Raw genomic sequence first — 21,715 nt, 5'->3', positions numbered from 1 at the left:
CATTTTCAGAGTACCTTTCAGCTGCTTCTCTCAAGATTCCCTGACAGACGTCATGTACTCTGCTGCCATGTCGCTGTTAGCATCTGGCCAGTAGGGAGGGCAAGGAGTCAGAAGGCATATGTTCTATTGACAGATTTACCATCAAGTCATGACTTTTTCCACATCATTTCATCTCTGGATTTTGGTTTCCTCATCCATAAAATGAGGGAGTTGAATTGGATGACCTAGTATCCCAGGACCCAGCTGCAGGCTTTGGGAAAAGCATCCTAAAAGAGGACTCCTTTTCTTATAGTTTTTCCAGTGGGACTCTGAATCAGCTACCTTTATTCACTGATCCTATGTTCACACTGCCTGGGGAGAAGAATATTCTCTAATTTAGTCTAAAACTTGACTTTTAACTCAAAGACCCCTTAACAGTACAGTCTGGCGACTCTCCTCTCTCCCTCAGCTGCCATAGTCCTAACAGTTGCCAAGTCAAACAAGTTCTACTGGTGCCACATCTCTCATGTGTCTTCTCCATTCCCAAAGCCAGCACCCCAGCTCAGCTGAGCTCTGGTATCTGCTCTATTGTAATAGCCTTAGCAGTGGCATTCTTTCCTATGTGGTGTCCAGTATTGTCCAACTCTCTGTGACTCTCTGGATCATGGCCCTTCTGTCCTCCACTATCCTCTGAAGCCCAAGTTCATGTTTGTTCTTTCCATGACACTATCTGTCCTCATCCTCTTCCTTCTCCTCCTTTGTCTTCAGGCTTTCCCAACATCAGGGTCTTTCTTCTTGAGCCTCCTTGAGTCTTGTCTTCTCATTACATGGCCAGAGTATTGAAGCTTCAGCTTCAGTACTTGTTTTTCCAACAAATAATCTGAATTAATTTCTTTATTTATTGACTGATCTGATCTCTCTGCTGTCCAAGGGACTCTCAAAGGTCTTCTCCAGTACCACAATTCAAAAGTGCTTATTCTGCAGCCTGATCCTTATAGCCCTGTTCTCAAACCATACATTGCTACTGGGAAAATTATAGCTCTAATTATATGGACCTTTGTTGGCAAGGTGATGTCTTTCCTTTTTAGTATGCTGTCCTGATTTGCCATACCTTTCCTTCCAAGGAGCAGGAGTTTTTTAATTTTATGGCTGTAGTCACCTTCTGCTGTGATCTTTGATCCCAAGAATATAAATTTGACAGTTTTCATTTCTTATCCCCCTATTTGCCAGGAAGTGATGGGGCCAGTTGCCAAGATCCTCCCTCTACAGTAATAACTTTATAAGGTATTCCTTCCTTTATAGGATGACAGTATCCAATAAATATTTATTAAGTCCCTACTATGTGACAGGCACTGTGCTAAGTGCTAGATAAATAATAAAAAGACAATGCCATCCTTCAAGGAACTTCAACTCTAATGTGGGGAGAAAACACATAAAAGGAAGCAGGAAGATGGGGTTGGAGGGAAACTTGTTCCACAAAGTTGAAACCAGGCAGAAGAATAGATACAGAATGGAATGAATATGAAAAGTCCAGTTTCTTCCCTCTAGAAAGGAAGGCACTGGGACGAGTTTGACATTCTAGTCTCCTTTATGGCAATTAGAGGGGAAAGGAGGCTGAGAGAGGCGGTGTCAAATTTTGAGGTAGCCCATTGATGAGATTAGAGGGGATGAACTTAACCTAGGAGGGAAGTGAAGTTCCCAGGAGTTGAAACCAGGCTGGAAAGTCAGAGGTCATTTGGTTTATTGAATCCAGGAAACTGAGCCCCCTGGAAATTAAGTTACTTGCCCAAAGTCATAGAGCTGGGTTTTAAATTTAGATCTTTTTCTTCTCCAATCCATCTATATATAATCTTCCTGGAGAGACAGGTCTGACCATGCCATTAACTTTCTCAGAATCTTTCAGTGGTTCCTTATCACTGATAGCATTAAAAAAGGCATATTCTTAAGAATATTATTTAAAGTCCTCCCCTCAGATCAGCACCAATTTATCTCCACTTTATTTCATTCAATTCCCCTTCATTTTCTTTGTCTTCAAGATAAACTGGATTACTGACTTCTCTCTGGATGTGACATTCTGTCTCCTGTCTCCATGCATTCTCACAAGCCACTAAACTTTTTTAGAATTTATTCTCTCCTCATTTCTGTTTCTCAGAATCTCTCCTTTGAGCCTCAGATCAGGTACCACCTCTAAGCTGTGGTGTGGCAGTTCCTACCCTCTCTTTCTCTTTATCCATTGTACCTTTGGCAGCCACTCTCATTCAGTTCATTGAGTTTTAGAAGGGCTTGACAACAGCACTTCCTCATTGCTGCTGCTCCTCAGATCTTGCCATCACAGTTCTTTTCTCCAGCATTTAGAAAACTCTTGTCTTTTTCAAAGGTTTCTGGTCATGGTTCAAGTCTTGCTCAAAGATTGCATTAGAGAATCTCTTATCTGGGCTTAGAGGGTATGAATATCTCTTTGAATGACAAATCCCAGATTGTCAATCAGTTCTCAAAAGGCTATTAAACTTGGATACCAGCCCTGTATATGGACTACTCGTTGCTTGTCTTTCGTTTTTGCTATATGACAAAGTCATCTTATTTTTCTGGTCATATGTTTTATAGAATTATAGATTGGAAGCTGGAAGGTCTCTTAGAGGTCATCTAGTCTGACCTACTCATTTTATGGATAATGAAACTGAAGACTAGACAGATTGTGACTTGCCCAAGGTCACAAAGGTAATAAGCAGCAAAGCTGGGATTTTCTGATGACAACCTTTATGGAGTTTCTCCTACATAATTCCCTCTTTTGCACCCTACTCACACCCACTGTGATTCTCTCTGTTCCCCTTTAGGTGACCTGCAACTTCAATTCTTAGGAAACTTTGCTATTGCATAACTCACAGATATAGAACATCATTGGAAGTATATTGGTGTTAAAAAGGTGAGCCTCTGTTTCAGAGCCATTCAGAGTTATTAAAAGAACTTCACAGTTTCTTACAGACAATCTAGTGTGGTCTTCTCTTGCTGTTCAATTTTGGACCAAATTTTGTTTATTTATAACATGCTGATAGATGAATTCTTTAGGTTTCCCATCATATAGTAATCTGAATTCTGAGCTAATGGTGAGTCTAGTCAGAATGGGTAGGAAAGAGTTCCAATGCCATCATTTGGACTTGACAGACTATGTGAATAGCTGAGATATTCACTTGATCTCCTCTATTTATGAAAATGTGATTAGAAAGAAAATATAGATTGCTTTCATTTGTAAAACTGTGGCATAAGCTATAAAATAACTCACATTTCTCTAGCATTTGAAAATTTATAAAACAGCGACGAAGTGACTTGCCTATGACTATACATCTAGTAAGCAGCAGAGATTGAATTTCATCCATGTCTTTCCTACCAAGAGGTTCAATGATTCCTTCCACTCTGCCATGTTGCCTCTATTAATTAATTCCAATTATTTTAGGACAGTGTTGTATTAAATCGGGGGGAAAGCCCACAAGAAAAAAGGGCAGATTTCTTCACTTTAATGGAAATGCTGTTTTTGTTGTTGATCTTTAGTCACATCTGATTCTCCATGAACCCATGGACCTTAATAGTCCTGAACAGAGTTTTCCTGGCAAAGATATTAGAATAGTTTGCCATTTTCTTTGCCAGTGGATTCTCTTGTCAGGCAATCAAAAGTAAAATGACTTGAGCTAGGATATGTCTGAAGCTGAATTTGAACTGGTCTTCCTGATTACAGATCTAGTAATCTAATCATTGAGCTACCAGGGGTCACATAAGAACTCTTTGGTGTATTTTACCTTATTAAAATGAATTGGTCTATAGATTCAAATAAAGATAGCTCACTGCCAAGGTCCTAACACACATTTTTGAATTTAAATAGCAATACCACCCCCCATCCTTCTTTTATTAAAGAGACCTGAGGCTTATCTGAAATCAAATTTCTTACTTCTCTGACTTTTGGAAAAAAAGTCATGTGATATTAAGGTTCCTTTTACAATTTACTAGAATTTCACAAACCAATCCCTTATTATGGGATTTATCTGCAAGATTTCAGATTCCATAATTAGTGTTAAAGATAAGGTTGATAATGGCCCTTAATTGATAGGGCAACTTGTTTTTTTTGAAGATTAATTTTCTATGATTAAGGCTAGTTTACACAGGTAACATCACTAATGTTTTTCCATGTTGCTTTATCATAAAATTGCTTGGTTTACTTAAGGCTTTCACACCATGAATCTTGGTAGGACTTGGTCATTCCTACCAAGCTGGAAAGACTTAAGAGTATGGGCTTGATGCTGGATTATTTGTCCTCTGAACTCACTTAGTTAAAATACAAAAAAACTTATCAGTAGAATAGTAGTCAGAGGTGATGACTTTCTTTGGCTACAGAAACTCATGAATAAAGTGTGGAATGGTTGGGCCACACAAGTCCAAATGGATGTGGTACACACCCTGATGAAATTATGCAGCCTTAAAGTACTGAATTATTTCTTAGTTAATTGTCAGAATGAAACACTGTTCCCAAGCAGAAAACATCCACTTTAGGGACAATGCAGTTTTCTTCAAAGAGGGTCTTAATAACTTCCATGTTTACAAAATTTCAAGGTTTACATAGCACTTTTCTCACAATAAATGTATGAGGCATTATAGCTCCCATTTTACAGATGAGAAAACTAAATTGACTTGCCCGATTTCATAGTTAGTGAATGTAAAAAATGGGACATAAAGCAATAACTCCTAATGACCCACTTCCATTTATGAAGTACTCCCTTGGATTAGATATAATATTAAAAATGCCTGAGAAGGTGGGGACTAATGTACTCAAAATTCTAGAAAATCCCGGAATCATTTGCTAAAGGGCAGAGATGCCATTTGAAAAGATTTCACTGAAAAGTAAAGTAGTGAAATGCTTCTGAAAGGTAGGGCAGAAAAACTGATGAACTTACTGCTTATAAGACATTTTTCCCATAGCACTCAGTATTAAACGGCCACCATGTTGAGATGAATAGCTCCAGGGAAGACCACTTGGTCTGAAGAATGACTTCTGAGATTTCTACAAGTAAGGTTTCACTCAAGGTAGGGGGAGTAAATAATGTATCAACTAATTTATCAACAGACATCATAGGATGATAGACCTAGTATTAGAAGGGACCTCAGAGACCATCTACTCCAACCTCTCTATATGTATCATATCAATGAAGATATAACCCAAATAATAGGAATTTAGGCAGAATTTTTTCAGAACCCCTTAAAATAGAAAACAAAATTTTTAATTATTTCAGACCTTCAACATGCCCACATTTCTTGTCTTCTCAAGGCATAAGTTAGAATGTTAGATCATGAAGCAGAGAACATTGAGAACATTTACTTGTGTGGAATAGAAAAATGCCAAATTTTAGGATGATCGAGCAGTCACAGAATATATGCTCAAGACCCTGAAGCAGTCCTCAGTGTTTCAAGTTCTCCTATATCTTCTCATTTACTGCATTTCCTCATATTCCTCCTCAGTGACAGGCTGCCTATACTTAAAAATCTTTTGCAGTTTCAACTTGGCCCACAAGGAAAAAGCATCTTCAGTCTGGGTTACATTAGTAAAGTGGGCTGTATTTGGAATGCCCAAATGTCTCATGCTATGAGCATGATATCATTCTGCAAAGTGGCTCAAGAAAGCCTTGGGTCCTCTGAAGATGTAGTTCCCACAGTTCTCACTATTATAATTTATATTGAGGCCATTCCAGTAGGGAATGGGTTGGCCATCCCAAGCCAGGGGCAGGTTTTTGGGGTTGTAGAATCTCATTCATTCTCTTGATTTTACTTTCACTCTCATTTATTGGCTCTTTCTCTTCCTCCCCTTTCTTCTGTACTGTCCTTGCCTATTTGTGCTTCATATTTTCATGAGTGAGATGCCTTTGTCTCCCCAAGAATCTCTAATTACTCATACATCTGGGTTTCAAGGAAAGCAAGGTCTTTACTTCTTCTCATTGTCCCTCTTGGTTCCTTTGGATTTGGGATTCTTAGCAAACAGAAGAATCAAAAGATTCTAGGGGCTTGCCTTTATAGCTGAATAGCCTCTGGGCTCCCTTCCAGTGTCCCACCATACTTTAGTTCTAAAGCCAAGAGTGCAGACTTTTGTCTGTCTAAGCCCAAGGAGGCCAACTCTTCCCAAGGAGAACATGCAGAAAGGTCAAGATGGGCTCTGGCATGGGTCAGGTACTGCTTGTCTCTTTTGGCCACCCTGGGTGGACACCGTTGTCTCACTTCTCAAATTTACTCTGAATCTTCCAAAACAGTTCATTTTGACCTTGGAGGGGCTTGAGCCTATCTGTGTAGTCCTGGGGGGCACTCAAGTAGCATCTCCAGGTGCCTCATATGCTTCTATATTGAGAATCCTTTCCTTAGAAATATCAAACATCTGGGCAAAAATAGACAAGCTTCTCAGATGCTTTCAAGTTAGTGAACTTCAGTCATGAAGATCCAGGTAATGAATGGCCATATTCTCCATCTGTGAACTTCACCCAGTTTTGTGCCTCTGCACTAAGATTTTCTCTGGTTTTCAGGAGGTCTTAAAATTTTACTGAGGTTGACAGACCTCATTTCAGTGCTTCTGTTGGAATTCTTTTATCTGTTTGAGTCTCTGGTACAATTCTGCAAATTCATTTGGTCCTGAAATAGCCTTGAGTTCCTCCTTTCTTAACCCATTCTTGTTATCATACAAATTGCTTAGGTTCCCATTGCCTTCCTTATAGTTGTCCTGCATACCCTGCATGCCATGATGTCTATGAGGTGCTCTTGCTCTTCAAAGTAGTGCTTCTACTGCTCCAGGTTGTTTTTCATCATCCCCCCCCTCCCCCTTAACACCAACTTGCAGCAGGAGCTGCTAGGCTCCTACTGGATTCTCTTTTCCCTGCAGGGAAGACTACCTTTAAATTCCAGTTAAAATCCCATTTTCTACAGGAAGGCTTCATCAAGTCCTCTTCATTCTAGTGCCTTCCCTGTGTTAACAATTTCCTTTTTATTCTCCTTATTTTATTTTATTCTTTTTATTTCTCTTTATTCTCCATATTTCTTGGAACATGTTAGTTTATTGTCTTTCTCATGGGATTATAAGCTCCTTGAGGGCAGGGAATATTTTTTTGCCTTTTTTTTGTATGCCCAGGGCTTGGCATAATGCCTGGCATCCAGTAGATGCTTAATAAATGTTGGTTGATTTGTGCTGTCTTAATGTCTCAGAGGCCCTGCTCCTAGAGGCTTCTTTCCCCTGACTATAGACAATAGTGATCTCTAGGATGTTTTCAGGGCCTCTTCTCTTCAGGTGAGTGGTCCAGGCAGCTCTGAGTCTCCATCCTTTCCAGCGAGATTTGTTATCTTATATGTGCTGTGACTTGGAGGTGAACTAAGTACTAGAAGTATGGTTTTGTAGCCTATCTCACTGTCTAGTTGTCTATTTCTGTTAGGGAAATTCACATAGATATTTGCCTGATTAGGCTTAGCAGAAGTAATAGAGACCTATCCTTTTTGGGGAGGAAAATAATTTAATTCCTTATAATTGTAGGATTATTGTTATGGATTCCATTTCTTATTAAAATAGAAGATGCTATTGATAGATTTCTATGTTGTTGAGCTAACAATTCCCCTGACCATCCTTATGCTAAGTAGTTCAACTTATATGAGATTGGTGTATTCATTACTGAGCTCAGAATACCCCTATAATCTATATTTTGATGGTCTCTCCTAAATATCTCTGTCTAGAGCAAAATTGTACAGCTTATTTTGTGGGCTTTGGCTCTCATTTTGTATCTATTTTGAATATTTGTACATACATATATGAGTGTGTGTATATATAAAATACACCTATTTCCATCTCCATCTTTCTCTTGCTCTTCTCTCCTCTCTCTTTTCTTTCCTTTTCTTTTCTGCTCCTCGACACCTTGCTGGAATGTGAACTCCTTGAGGGCCCTGACTGTTTTTACTTTTGCTTTTGTGTCTCCAGTTCCTGCCTTATACCAGGCACTCAAAACAGCTCATTTGCTTGATTAGATGTCTGCAAAAAAAGACCCCAGGCCAACCAGATTTAAGGGTGCAATAGATGAACAAAGATAGAAGTTGACAGGTGTCCCTTTTTCCTAAGGGCCTGTCAACATTTAGCCCTCATAGGTGTTATACCTTCCTTCCTTGTATCTCTGGGCTTCACAGAACCTTGTATAAGGTAGTCACAGGATCAGGGGATTTAACATTGGAAGTCATCTTAGGAGTCACTTTAAATAGCTTTCCGATAAATGTTAATTGACTAGATTCGATAAATATTTATTGCTGTTGTTCTCAGTACTTTGAATCCCTGTGCTTTGTGCTATTACTTCCAAGGAAAAATAATTTTTTTTGTCTTTTCTACAACCATGTCCTTCCTAAAACCTTCACTGTCCCAAGAAATTCTGGGCTGGAGCAAATGGCATAATTACAAAATCATGTCTGTGTGAGTGAATGTGCTGCCAGGGTTTCCCATTCTTTCTGACAGCTGACCTTGGTACCATGACTGTGTTCACAAGGCTAAGATTAATGAGTCAATTTATTTTTACACCAGCTATCTGTCCCAGAGACGTTTTCCTTGACTTGATGATGTTAATTAATTTTAAAAAGCATTCAGTCCTTCTCTTATTGATGTTTGTGTGTTAATCAGGAGCAATTATCAATAAAAGCTTTGGTGGATGGTAGTGAGCTCTGGTGCCCCAAATGCAATCGAATACCTCAGGCAGAAGAGAAACACAGACCGGGTTACTTTTCAGCTAGTCCTTTCCAGAGAAAATGAGGCAGGGGGTACTGGAAGCTGAGGGCTGATTTGGAAATAGAGCTTTTAAAAATGAAGGCGATTGAATGAGATAAGCCACGTGCAACCATGAATGCCAAGCCTAAATTAAATATGGACCAGAGGTGCCTACCAGCCAAAAACGTGCAAAAGAGAATCCTCCATGAATACAAAGAGGTCATGCGATGCCAAGCTGTCTTCCTGGCAGCCCTGAAATGCGGTTTGCTTTTTGTGGCGGTGGGAAGTGAGCTGGGGAAGACATGCCTCCCCTGAAGAACAATGGAAGAAAAAGTCAGTGGATGAAACAGATAGATTTCTAAATGATCAGAACCTTCTTGGCTTGAAATAAGGAGTGGAGGGCATAGAAATATTTCCTTCTCCATCTGCCTCTGTGAATAACCGGAGTAAGTTTTAGCCTCTGTGTAGTATGACTTCGGATATAGTTGGAGGGTCCTTCTGTCCTGGAAAAACCCTCTCTTCCTGGTCACTAAATGGCTGAGAGTTTTTTTAAAAGCATAAAAAATTGTCTCATAGCTTAGGGGGGAAGTAGAATACTTTTACTGTTAAAGTTCTCACTCAGTTCAAATTTTATTTACTAGCTGTGAAACCTTAAGCAAGTCTCTTCCCTTTTCTGGGCATCAGTTTCCTCATGTGTAGTAGGAGGGAGATTTTCACTGCAATTCAGTAAGCATCTATTTAGTATATACTATCTGTCAGACACTGTGCTAGGCACTGAGAAAATAATGATTTGGCACCTTCTTTCGGACTCATTTTTCTGGTAATATTAGTGTCACAGGGAAAGAAACAAAGATAAGGTTTAACTAAACTATGATTGTAGTGGGGAATAATTGTGCTAGACTACATAGAAGTATTTTGAAGAATGTGGAATTTTCATAGTCCATAAAAATGAGCAAGATTATTGGGTTCCACATTCAGGCGTGTCTTTTCCTGAAGAGGTCTGCCCCTGATCCAGTAGAGAAACTGTGTTTTCTGATTCTGGGGCTTGTGCCACCTTTTGTGGGATCATTTTTAGGACGCAAAGTTACTTCGGAGAGTTGCTCAGGCCAAAGTTATCAGAATAGTCATTAAGGCATTGACTGCCCACCAAATGCCCAAGGTTTTGATGAATTCTTTAGCAGAGTTTCTTTCCTGTGAAATCTGATAGTTATGCTAAGGTGAAGCACACTGTCTCTTTAAGTGAGTAATTTCAGCCAATTTAGAAGATTCTGGAGAATGGATATGAGTAACTTCTTAGACTCCCCTTTTTAAGGGCTCTTTCCTCTTTCTGTCTTCTCTGACTAGCTGAAAATTTTTGCTTGACAGCTGACTCTGATGATTTGTCAGACATTGATTCTGTTGCTGTAACTTGTAAATCTTTCTCTCCCTTTCCTCCTTCCTCCATTACATAATCTACTTATAAAACCAATGCTTTTGTGCTTTATTTGATACTGCTACCACCCTCACAAGTCAGTGGTGTGTGTGACCAGATATGAGTTATCATTGCATTTTTGAGCTCTTCTAACACTTTCCTTCAGCTGCCTTATAATTTCTTCCTTTTGCTCTGTTATTGCGATACGAGAAACAATTTCTTTTTCAGACTTTTTGGTCTTATTTATATTTTCCACATTCAGTTTCACCAACTTTATCTTGAGATCATTCATTTCTCCATTGAACATGTCACCTAAAATTACTCTGATGCCCTGATAACTTTGTGCCAGATTCTTGACTTTGAAGGTATTTACTCCCAACTTTAGTCACTTCAAGATTTTTCTGCATTCAGTTTCCTCTTGTTTTTGCTTGTTTTCTTTGTCTTTATGAAATGTAGTTTTTACAGTTTCCTTTGTGGTTTGTCCCATGTGCCTCAATTTAAGATAATTTTTCTTCTTTTTTCTTCTACAGTGAGAGTATCCAGATCATCCAATGGTAGAGAGATTGTTTTAATAGTTTGGAATGTCTCCAACATTCCTTCATTCTTATCATTCATTCATCTCTGTCCAAGTTCCTTGCCCTCAAGGTGAAAGATAGGATGGAAACAATATGAACACACAGAGAGAAATATTATCTCTGAAGGCATATAGTTATAAGCAGAAATGCAGACACATCTCTATACTTGCACACATTCACACAAACAATTGTGAGAATTAGGGGTAGGAGAAGGAAGGGGGTAGAGAAAAGGAGAGTCTTTGTGTAGAAGGATGTACTTGAGTTGAGCTTGCAGGAGGTAGAAGAGAGGATGGCCAAGGAATACAGCAACAATTTGATGGTGGTGGGAAGTGGGAGAGATTGACCCCACTGGCAGCCTCAAGACAGGAGGCTGGGAGTGCTTAGACAAACTTGCCCTGTGCCTAGATTTTATTAGGCTAGTCTCTGTTCTCCAGAGGCTCATGGACCAAAGAAGCTTTTTATGACTTGTCGACCATGCTAGTCTAGTGCATGTTTGTCTTGTAAGTTAAAGAATTGGGGTTTTTTAAAAGGAAATCTTTTCAGGGGAGCTTGGTGTATACCAAATAAAAGTCAAAAGGCCACCAAAAACATCCCTCTCTATGAAAAATCTTTTTATTATTCCTTTCCATACTGTACTATACTGTAATGATGGGGCTTCTGAGAACAGATTTTACTGGAAAGCAGGTGGCATTTACAATATTGGTTGTGTGTTCATTTATTATTAGAAATGTCTTTCAAGTCCTGTGCTTCTCAAGCCTTCTGATATGCTGCTTCTTATCTTACATTGGTGTCTCTTATAGTGAAATATACACAGGTTTGCTTATTTCCTCATTTCTTCCTTTTACCCTGAGCAAATTCTACCTTGTCTAATGTCATATAAGGAGTTAAGTGTCAGAGTCAGAATTCAAACTTCCATTATCTGACTGCAAATCTGGCATTCTTTCCTTGATATCACAGTTTTTGTAAAGCGTGGGATACTGTGGGAATAGTAAGGTGAAAAAAGAAAAACATATAGCGAGGAGGCTGCAAGGAGAGCCAGGGATCTGAAATTCCACTGGCATATTTAGGACTGTCAGGAAAGGCTCCTGGCTGGTGTTGGTTGCTTGGAAGGCTGAGGATCTAGCTTAGAAGCAGTGATTGAGGAAGAATTCAAAGAAAGGGGAATCCCACTTTTGGATGTTGGAGTAGGCTTCCCTTGTTCTCTAGGTGGTTTCAGTGAATGTGTATGGAACAAAGGAAGAGTGAATTAGAGGATGCCAAGGCAAAGGGAAAGCTAAGGACCACTAAGCTTTGTACTGGGGCTTGTTGAAAAACTATGTATGAGGGTATGGCTGTCACCTGGATTTTAGAATACTAGAAAAGAATGAGTGGTGATGACAAGGCTCCAAGATCAGATACTGCCTTGTACTGTGCATTTAAATTGTGGTCCTCTTACTTCTTGTTTGTTTTCTGGAAACCAAGTGCTGAGTAGAACATAAAGTAACTAAGGTCACAAATGATCCTATTGTCATATTCCACCCAAGACAGGACTCACGTGTGGGGGTGATTAGGACAAGCCTTAAACTAGAGAAGAATTCTGAGATATAAAGGGTGTCAACTTACAAGCAAGCAAAATTTGCAAGGTCTTTTTTGTGCCTTTTCCCATTAATTATTAATTTCCCCCCTTTCAAAAATATTCAGTTAAATACATGATAGGTTTTAACATTATCACCATAACCCCTAATAACAACCAATGGTTTCATAATTTTTATAAATAATAGCCAAGTAATTTCAAATGAAATGTCCTCTTAACTACATATGATCAGCAGAACTTATAGAATAACAGATTATATCGCTTTTCAGCGTTTAGGCTATGATCAAGTATAGAATAACAGATCACACATTTTTCCCTATAAATTTAGAAAACTTCCTCATACCTTTCTCTGATCTACTTGAACTTTTAAAATTTATCTACCTCCCCCTCTCTCTTTCTTTCTCCCTCTCCCTCTCTCTCTCTGTCTCTTCTTTGTCTCTTTCTTTCTCTCTGTCCTCTCTCTTTCTGTCTCTCTGTCTCTCTCTGCCTCTGCCTCTCTCTTTCCCTCTCCCTCCAACCTCTCTCTGTCTCTGTCTCTCTCTGTCTCTGTCTGTCTGTCTGTCTCCATCTCTCTGTGTCTCTCTCTCTTTCTCTCTCCATCTTGCACCATACATATTAAAACATACATCTGTCTTTGAAGCCACACCTTTCTGATTTCCTTTCTTATTGTTCTCCAAACTTTTCTTTCTCAAGTTCTACATTCTTTATAGTCCATCTGTATCCCAGGCTATATATGTTCCACCAAAATTTTCTTTTATAATTTTAGCACAGATTTTTAAGCAAAATTTAATGACTCACTAAAACTTTCATTTTCCCAGCTGTAAAGTTAATTTCAACTCAGGTGGCTTTTAAAAAAATTAATTTACTTATCACAACTATAATTTTTTTTATTAGTTACAATTCAGGTATTTTTAGACGATCAAAGCACTTCAGACTGTTCTCATTCTCCAAAAAAGATAGAAACATGCCCTGTTCACTTGTAATCTCAATATATGAAGGAATATACTCAAACTCCTCAAAATCTATTAAGATATTCTTAGTAATTACAAAATTTTTTAGGAGGCCTATGGTGGCTTAGAGTCCTGTTGAAGCACAGGACAAGGTGGTGGGGTAGGGGTTTTGAGTTTTCCGAGCCTAGTTAACAGTTTGTATAGGGAGATTAAGGCATAGGGAGAAAGGAATATTAACATCTACAAACTTTAGTTTGGGGATCCAATTAAACCTGAATCTATAAACTGTTAGTATTTTTTTTCCTTAAACTCTTGCCTTCTTTTTTAGAATCAATACTGGGTATTGGTTCTAAGACAGAAGAGCAATAAGGATTAGGCAGTGGGTGGATAAATGATTTGCCCAGAGTCACCCAGTTAGGAAGTGTCTGGGGCTATCTTTGAACCCAGGACCTCCCACTTCTGGGCCTGACTTCGTTAGTATTCTTGAAAGCAGGAAAGAAAATTATTTTCTAGCTATTTCCCTGAGTTAAAGCAAAATTTCTTTTCACACAGCTTTAGTTTATTCAACTTCTAAAACTGGTGGAAAAGAGGATGAAGAGAACATCTGGAAAGAAGTCAAGAAAAGAAAATATATGTTTGAGGTCCTCAGTCCTCACCTATCTCCCTTTCATGTTCCTTTGGGACCTTATTACTGTTATTTCCCTTCTTATTTCCAAGGTCACAGTTTTTCTTTCTACAATTTTTGGCAATTTCCAGGTGGATTTACACGTGAATTCTAGCAAACATTTAAGAACTGAATAAATTATTTGAAATAACAGGTAAAGAAAAAGTTTTCCAAAACTCATTTTATGAAACAAATATGATATTGATGCTTAAACAAGGAAAACAAACAGAGAAAGAAAATTAGAGACCAATCTTATTGGTGAATGTGGATACAAAAACCCTAAACAAAATACTAGCCATCGGGGCTGTTTTGCTATTCAGAAGATGTAAGCAGATCTTCCCAGTCTTTCAGCCTCCTTATTTATTTTGATTATGGTCTTTAAGAATGCTGAAAAGCTTGCCAAGTCAATAGGGCTGTTGAGGAAATGAGAGTTATATGTTCTATGGTTGGGACGTAACTAGTAATATCGTTAATGGGAAAGTTGCTATTCTGCTAAGCAACTGTGTATTATTATATCACATTAGTCCATAGTTATTTCCCTCTTTCCCTAGCCATATCACACAAGGGTGGGTGAGTCAGAATGTTACCTTTTAAATAATAAAGATGATGGTTGGAAGGGAACCCCTAAAGGTCTTGGCAGTTACTTGACTTAAAAAAATTCATAATGCAAGTCTAGAATGGGAAGACCATCCATAGAAGGGCCAAGCAACCATTCATACAGTGAAAGATTCTGGGAAGATGGTAACGTGTTAGGACTGAGAGAAGCCCAATTTCTAAAAGGTCCCTTTAACCTCACTTTCACCTGCACCAGATGGAGCAAGGTAGAACAAATTCATCCAAACATACCCATTGCAGCATAGAGAAAAGGTCTGGGCATCTTGGTGAATGGTTCTGCAATGGCATCTTTCTGCACTCACTTCTCAACAACCTCCATGCTGTACAGTCTTTCCTTGGGCTATTATCTTCTGAGGACCTTCTAGGCTCCCATGCGCCAACTTTGGCTTGATCTCGCTTAGATCCACACCTCCGTAGCACTTCTAGGCTTTTTGATATCATGCTGTCTCTTCCTCTTGCTCTCCTTTTGAGGTTCTTTTTCTTTCTTAGGCTACAAATTCCTTGAGGAGAGGTATTATCTTGCTTGCATTTGTCTACCTCCCCTTTTCCCCAGTACCAGGCAGATAGTAAATGCTCAATAAATACTTAACCAAGTCACTTCTCCTTCACACTTTATCTCTACCTTTCCTACCACTGCCAGAATAATCTTGAGAAGTGTGTTGTATAGCATAGAAAAGAGTGTAAGACTTAGTAAAGACTTAAGTTCAGATTTTGCTTCCACCACTTACTGAGGGTAACTATGGCCAAAATCACTTAAGCTTTCTGATGGGATTTTCATTTGCAAAATGAGGCTAATATCTGAAGTGACTGGTTACTCCATGGACTTTTTGAGGCTTAAATGTGAGGAACAAAAGTACATGGAGTGTTTTGTAAACCTTTAAGTGCTACACTAAATATCAACTATTATTTTTTTTTAACGTTTACCTTCCATTTTAGAATCAATGCTTGGTATTGGTTCCAAGGCAGAAGAGTGGTAAGGGCTAGACAATGGGGGTCAAGTCTTGACATAGCTAGGAAGTGTCTGAGACCAGATTTGAACCCAGGACCTCTGAGTCTGGCTCTCAAGCCACTGAGCCACCCAGCTGCCCCCCAACTATGATTATTATATGTTGACCTGCTCATGTTGCTCTTTACTCAGATCTCTTGAATGGCTCCCAGTTGCTTACCCCATAAAGTATGCTCCAACGTCTTCCACAGTTAGATATGATCCCACCTTTCTAGTTTTATTTAATACTTCTTTTCACATACTTTATGCTTTATGCTCCAGGCAAACTGAATGATGCTTTGTTCATTGAAACCTCTGCTGTGCTCTCTCCTTTCTCTGTGATGTTGCTTGAACTCTCCACAGTGGCTTCAATGCCCTATCTTCTTATCCATTGAATTCCTACCTATGCTTTAAAGCCTAGTTTAAATGCTAGGTCCTTCATGAAGGCCTCTCTGATCCCCCTCATTCTGTAACAGTCTTTTCTGTACCATCTAAAGAATTTTTACTCCATGACACGGTGAATCATAGTTATCTGATATCACCAACTACACATTAAGCTCTTTGACAACAAGGATCATGACTTCAACTATTTCTTACTCTGCAGCTAAAATGGTGTTCTGTACACAGTTTGCGTTTTTTAACTGAACTGAATAAACTATTCTGAAAAGTGAGTAGGAAGAAATGACAAAGATATGTGCTTAAAGGAGATCACCTGCTTACCTGGAGTTGGGAAATCCTTGGTTCTAGTACCATGTTGAAGTTTTCTAGTTGTGCGACTATGGGCAGGTCATTTAACCTTTTTGAAATTTAGTTTATTCCTCTTTAAAATGGGAATAATAATAGTGATTACGTCTCAGGGTTATTGTAAGGACTAGATGAAACAGTGTACATGTAATTGGAATACCTTGTGCAAGAAAGTGGGGGTTCCACTTTTTGTAATATATCCCATGGTGGATGCTCAAGTAGAGTATAGACTTCACCTTGATTATACATCTTGGAAGGGATTAAGGATGAGGTGGGGCTTTCAGAGGGAGGGAGCTCTGATTTTCCCAAGCCATACTATGTGAGACTGGCCTCCCAAGGGTCTTATTTGTCTTAAGAGCTCATCTCTGTTCAGTCAAGGGACATATAAATCATGGCATCTGTTTATATGCTCTCCATTTTATGGGAACTTTATGTGGAACTTAGAGAATATGACTATAATACACTTCTCCTGTTTTAGGAAAGCTCAAACAAGAACCAAACTCTTCTTTGCCCAAGTCACACCAAAGTAGGAATGTCTCCCAATAAAAGAATCAAACCCTCTTCCCCAATATTTACCCACTGCCATTGTTAATCACACTGGACAAAGATTTGATGCCACTTGACTTTATAACAGTGGGTAAAAAACTCTTAAGTGATGCCAATAGTTATAAACAAATGGGGAAGAAATCATCTATGAGAAAACAGCTACCTGAGCTGCTTTCTGTTGAGAACAGAACTTTCTTCTTAAGCTTCACCCTATCCTAAAGAGAGGAGAGACCAAGAAGACAAGGGGACCCTTGTCCTCAAGCTTGAGAGATATTACTTTGAATTAAGCTCCATTTAATGAGCAAGAACTCTCTCTCTCTCTGTCTCTCTCTCTCTCTCTCTCTCTGTCTGTCTCTCTCTGTCTCTGTCTCTCTGTGTCTCTGTCTTTCTGTCTCTGTCTCTGTCTGTCTCTGTCTCTCTATCTGTCTCTGTCTCTTTCTGTGTCTCTCTGTCTCTGTCTTTCTGTCTCTCTCTCTTTCTGTCTCTCTCTGTCTCTGTGTCTCTATCTCTCTCTGTCTCTGTTTCTCTCTGTCTTGCTGTCTCTCTCTCTCTGTCTCTCTCTGTCTCTCTGTCTCTGTCTGTCTGTCTGTCTCTCTCTCTCTCTGTCTCTCTACCTCTACCTCCAGGAGGAGGAGAATGAGAAGGAGGAGGAGGAGGTAGGGTAGTGAAGCTTCTTCCAGATGCTCGGCTGTCTTTGCCAGCCATCCTCAGCAGCTCTTGGTAGAGGGAATGTTAGACACAAGAGAATCTGGCTCCTCAGCTTCCACTCATCATCTTCCACAATAGGAACTTAGATGGTTCCTGTCCTGGGAGACAGGGAGTTGTGCCTGAGAGGGAGCTGAGAGCACACTTCATTTCCTATCTGAATTCCTTTCCTGCTCAATGCACTTCCCACCTTGCACCCAAGGTGAATGCTCTTTCCTACTTCTTTCTCCAAAATGATCTCATACAAGTTCTATATTACCAAAACTGGTGAATTCTGGGGAAGACATAACTTGACAGGTTGCCATTTCTGGAATCCAGTGCCCTTAAGGACATAGTATCAAAGGAGATGTGCCATTTATAGAATACTTTACAAACCTTAAAGTGTTACGAATTTCAACTATTATTATTTGCTAGATTGCGACATGCTTGGCTAGGTGCACACACATTTACCTATATTTGCATATACATGTACACATATGTATTTTTCTTTGATTTGTTGCTACCTATTCTACTTCAATACAGAATTCAGAAAAGGGCTGTGTATATCACACATGATTTTGAAATCAGTATTTGTCTAGTTTATTGCTTTTTCTGTGTTTTTCTCATGCCTAGAAAAATGCAATAGGTTTATTCCTCTTTGGCTTAATTTGTAGAGAGTAGACTATTTCACAATCATTCCTGCATATTGGATTTAGACTTGGATGTGTTGTAGTTATAAAAGTAACAATCATATAAATTATTCAAAGAGGCCCTTGATTCTGCTTGCTTCCCTGACATTTGGTTTAGAGAGCTAAGGTTTTGAGGCAGGCAGTGGAAAATGGCCATTTACCAAGTGTCACTCTTGAGAAGAAAGCTAGCCAGGCCAAGGAGATACTTTGAGCTCTGTCTTTGGGACTAATTGTATACCACCATTTCTGGGATTACCTGAAAGAATAATTTTTGGTACTGGATTTTAATGCTTTTTAATGTCCTTAATAATCAAAAAAAGAAGCAGAGTGAGAGAGAGAGGCTGTGTGGCATATCCAAGCACCAACAAAGTGCCTGGGGGATAGTAGGTGCTTAATAAATGTTTATTCATTGATTGGGGTGTATGGGGTGCTCAGGGAGGGGTAGTATCTCTGGTATGGAGGGCTTGTCATGCCCTCCTAGGGCAGCTCTCCAACCTCTGACCCCCACCTGACACCCAGCTCTCACTTGTGGCTCCCAGTAGCTGCTAGCATGTGGCAGCGGCCACACCCTGGGCAATGGCTTCGACAGGCCGGCTAAACCTTGTGAGGGTAGCCATTGGGTCGTCGTGGACCCCTGGTGAACCAGGGCTTTGCTCACCCAGCATGTGAAGACTGCTTCGGTGGAACAGGCGGAAGAAACCAATAAGAAGGTTCAACGGCTGAGATGGCGACGCAGCAAAGCACTGTGGAGTGCTTAGGGCGTGTTGGAGCACAAAAGACAACACGGCCACCCAATGCAGCTGCGGAAGTCTCCAGGTATAATGATTTTTCGTGCCAATGGACCCAGGCTTCCAACGCCGAGAGAGTGGGACTGTCTCTGTGCATCGACGTTTCCACTTAAATCTCCTTCACGCACAAGTGTCTTTGTGCACACTCATCTATTCATTGATTGATGATTATTAGAAAAAGAGTCCATCAGGAAGCCCAGAGTTTTAGTTCTATCTCTCACCTATACTGGCTAGGGGACTTTAGGCAAGTACTTAACCTTTTAGTGTTCCAGATAACGTTATGAAACTGTTTGGTACAATGGGGTAGTTGCCAACTCTTTATTGGTAGAGAAAATTTCCTTTCTGGGAATGCCCTACACCATTGAAATTATAGCTCCAATCATTCCTTTAATAACTCTGCCCTATCAAAAAATAACAAAAGAGGGAACAATATTTTGAGTGCTGTGCTTTTAATTCAGAGACCTGACTAAAGCACTTACTGTTTAATAGTTAAGTCCTTTAAACTGTTTTTTGTGTTGGATTACTCCCTAGGAATTATCAACAAGTTTTAGATGAATTATTAGTGAAAGCAAAAATTAAAGCCTTGACCACCTTTCCACAGCTACAATAAATCACTTTCTAATGGGCCTCCCCACTTCCATTCTAATTTCTTTTCCAGTTCCAATCTCCACACAGTTGTTGAAAGGGTTTTTCTTAGACAAATGTCTCAGTTTGACACCCTAATTGTTCAAAAACCTTCAGTGACTCCCTATTACCTCTTCAGTCTGGCATGAAAGGTCCTTCACAACTGGTTCCCACTTACTTTTTCATATTTATTTCTCATATTCCCCCTCCCCACTTTGTGAATTCCAGTCTTTATCCAAATTTGACAAGTAGCAGCTCTCTGAACTTGTCATTCCATCTGTGAGAGGCCATCTTTTCTCAATACCCTAAACAAACTTTCAACATTGCTTCTCAGCAGCTTTATCTTCTTTCAAGGCTCAGCTCAATCTCCTTTTTTTCCACAAAACCTTTCCCAACATCCTGGTGCTTTTTATCTTTTCAAATGACCTTGTAATGCATTGTGTATCTCCTATCACCAGAGAATGTAGGCTTCCTGAAGAAAAGAACTATTCTGTGTCTTGGTTTTCTATCTTCCCAATGCCAAGAATCATACCCTGCACAAAATAGATGCTTAAATCAATACAGATGGAATTCATTGAATGGCTAAACTTCCTCCTTACTTCTTTCCCCCTCAATGGTGAGAGTATAGATGTATTTCTCTATTTACACAGCCTCCCTGCTTTTTTTCCCCCTTCCCTTCAGCACACCTGTTTTCATATTAATCATTCACAGTAGGAATTTTCAGGAATTAAATGAAGAGCTTTAGACATTATCCTCCCTCAGGAGGATTTAGGCAGAAATTGGAACCTTAATCTAAGGAATAAAGCCCTGAGGATGAAGTTTCTTGTATCAGTCAGCAGCATATGGAGACCATTCATTTAGCTTCTCTCAGTCTCAGTTTCCTCATCTATAAAATATTTGTGATTGTTGTTGTTCAGGCATTTTAGTCATGTCTATTTGTGACCCCATTTGGGGTTTTCTTGGCAAAGATAATGGTGTGGTTTGCCACTTCCTTCTCCAGTTCATTTCACAGAGGCAGAAATTGAGGCAAATAGGTTTAGGTGACTTGCCCAGGACAACACACCTAGTAAGTGTTGGAGGCCAGAATCAATGCCCTATCTGTAAAATATGAGGATAAAGTTTAAACTAGATTAGATGACCTCACAGATACTTTCCAGGTCTATATATTCTAAGATTTCTTTTTTGGGGAGATGTAGTGGGGTGGGGAGTGGGAGGCTTGGGCCTGATCAATAATCACATAAATTGTATATTCAGTCAAAATTATGGATTATACTTGCTCTGAGTGATTCTCTCAGTCTTTCTATTATTTGACTTCAAAGCACACTGGATATTTAAAAAACCCCCAACAATTTGGACCAAAGGAAATGCTTATACAATAACCTTCTCCTTAGGAGTTATTGGTTGTTGGTGTCATGGTGATATTATAATATATACCTCTTTGAACCTAGAGGTAAAATTTCTGACAAATAAGTCACCTGGAATGCTTTTGTGAACTTGGAAACAAGTGGGAAAAAGTCTCTGTGGTCTGAAAAAGCTCACAAAGCCCAGATGCTTCCCTTCAAAGATGAAGTCTCAGGCCCCCACTCAGTACTTTGAAGATTTCTTAATATCGAATTTTAACAAACTTGGGTTATCTGTTGCATGGTAAATGTTATTCTCTGTCTCCTACTCCCTTTAATAACTATTTTTAAACTTTCTTCTCAAATCCTCAGTGCCTTCTCCTCTACCCCCTCCATTAATGGATGCCCTTGCCTTCTACCTTCCTGAGACTATAAAAGGCATCTACCATGAACTCCCTCTTCTTCCATACACCACAAGATCAGAACCACTCTATATCTTTCCCAACCTCTTTTCTATGATGAAGTGACTTTTTTGTTTGTTTGTTTGTTTTTGCCAAAGTTAAACCTTCTACTTGCCCATCAATTTATTCTCCTTTTTGGGTTCCCTAGGAGCTTGATCCATGGACTCTTCTCTTACTTATCCTTGATCTCTTTCCTAGGTACTAGCTCTTTACCCACTGCCTACAAACACAGGGTAGGCAATGCAAGAATAAGTATCATCCCCATTTTATAGACTGTGACACAGAAGCTCAGAGATATTGTGAATTGCCTAAGGTCCAAGTCTAGGGTTATTTTG

At 39.4% G+C, this 21,715-nt stretch overlaps 1 pseudogene; it reads right to left on the bottom strand.

The window, feature by feature from the left end:
- Positions 1-5,447: 5,447 nt before the first annotated feature.
- On the bottom strand, positions 5,448-6,807 carry LOC100617851 (splicing factor 3A subunit 3-like; annotated as a pseudogene).
- Between the last annotated feature and the right edge of the window lie 14,908 nt (positions 6,808-21,715).

This window comes from Monodelphis domestica, chromosome 7 (genome assembly GCF_027887165.1).
Source record: "Monodelphis domestica isolate mMonDom1 chromosome 7, mMonDom1.pri, whole genome shotgun sequence".
Classification (NCBI taxonomy): domain Eukaryota; kingdom Metazoa; phylum Chordata; class Mammalia; order Didelphimorphia; family Didelphidae; genus Monodelphis; species Monodelphis domestica.
Note: the sequence above shows the minus strand (reverse complement) of the source record. Positions and strands in the feature narration are given on the sequence as shown.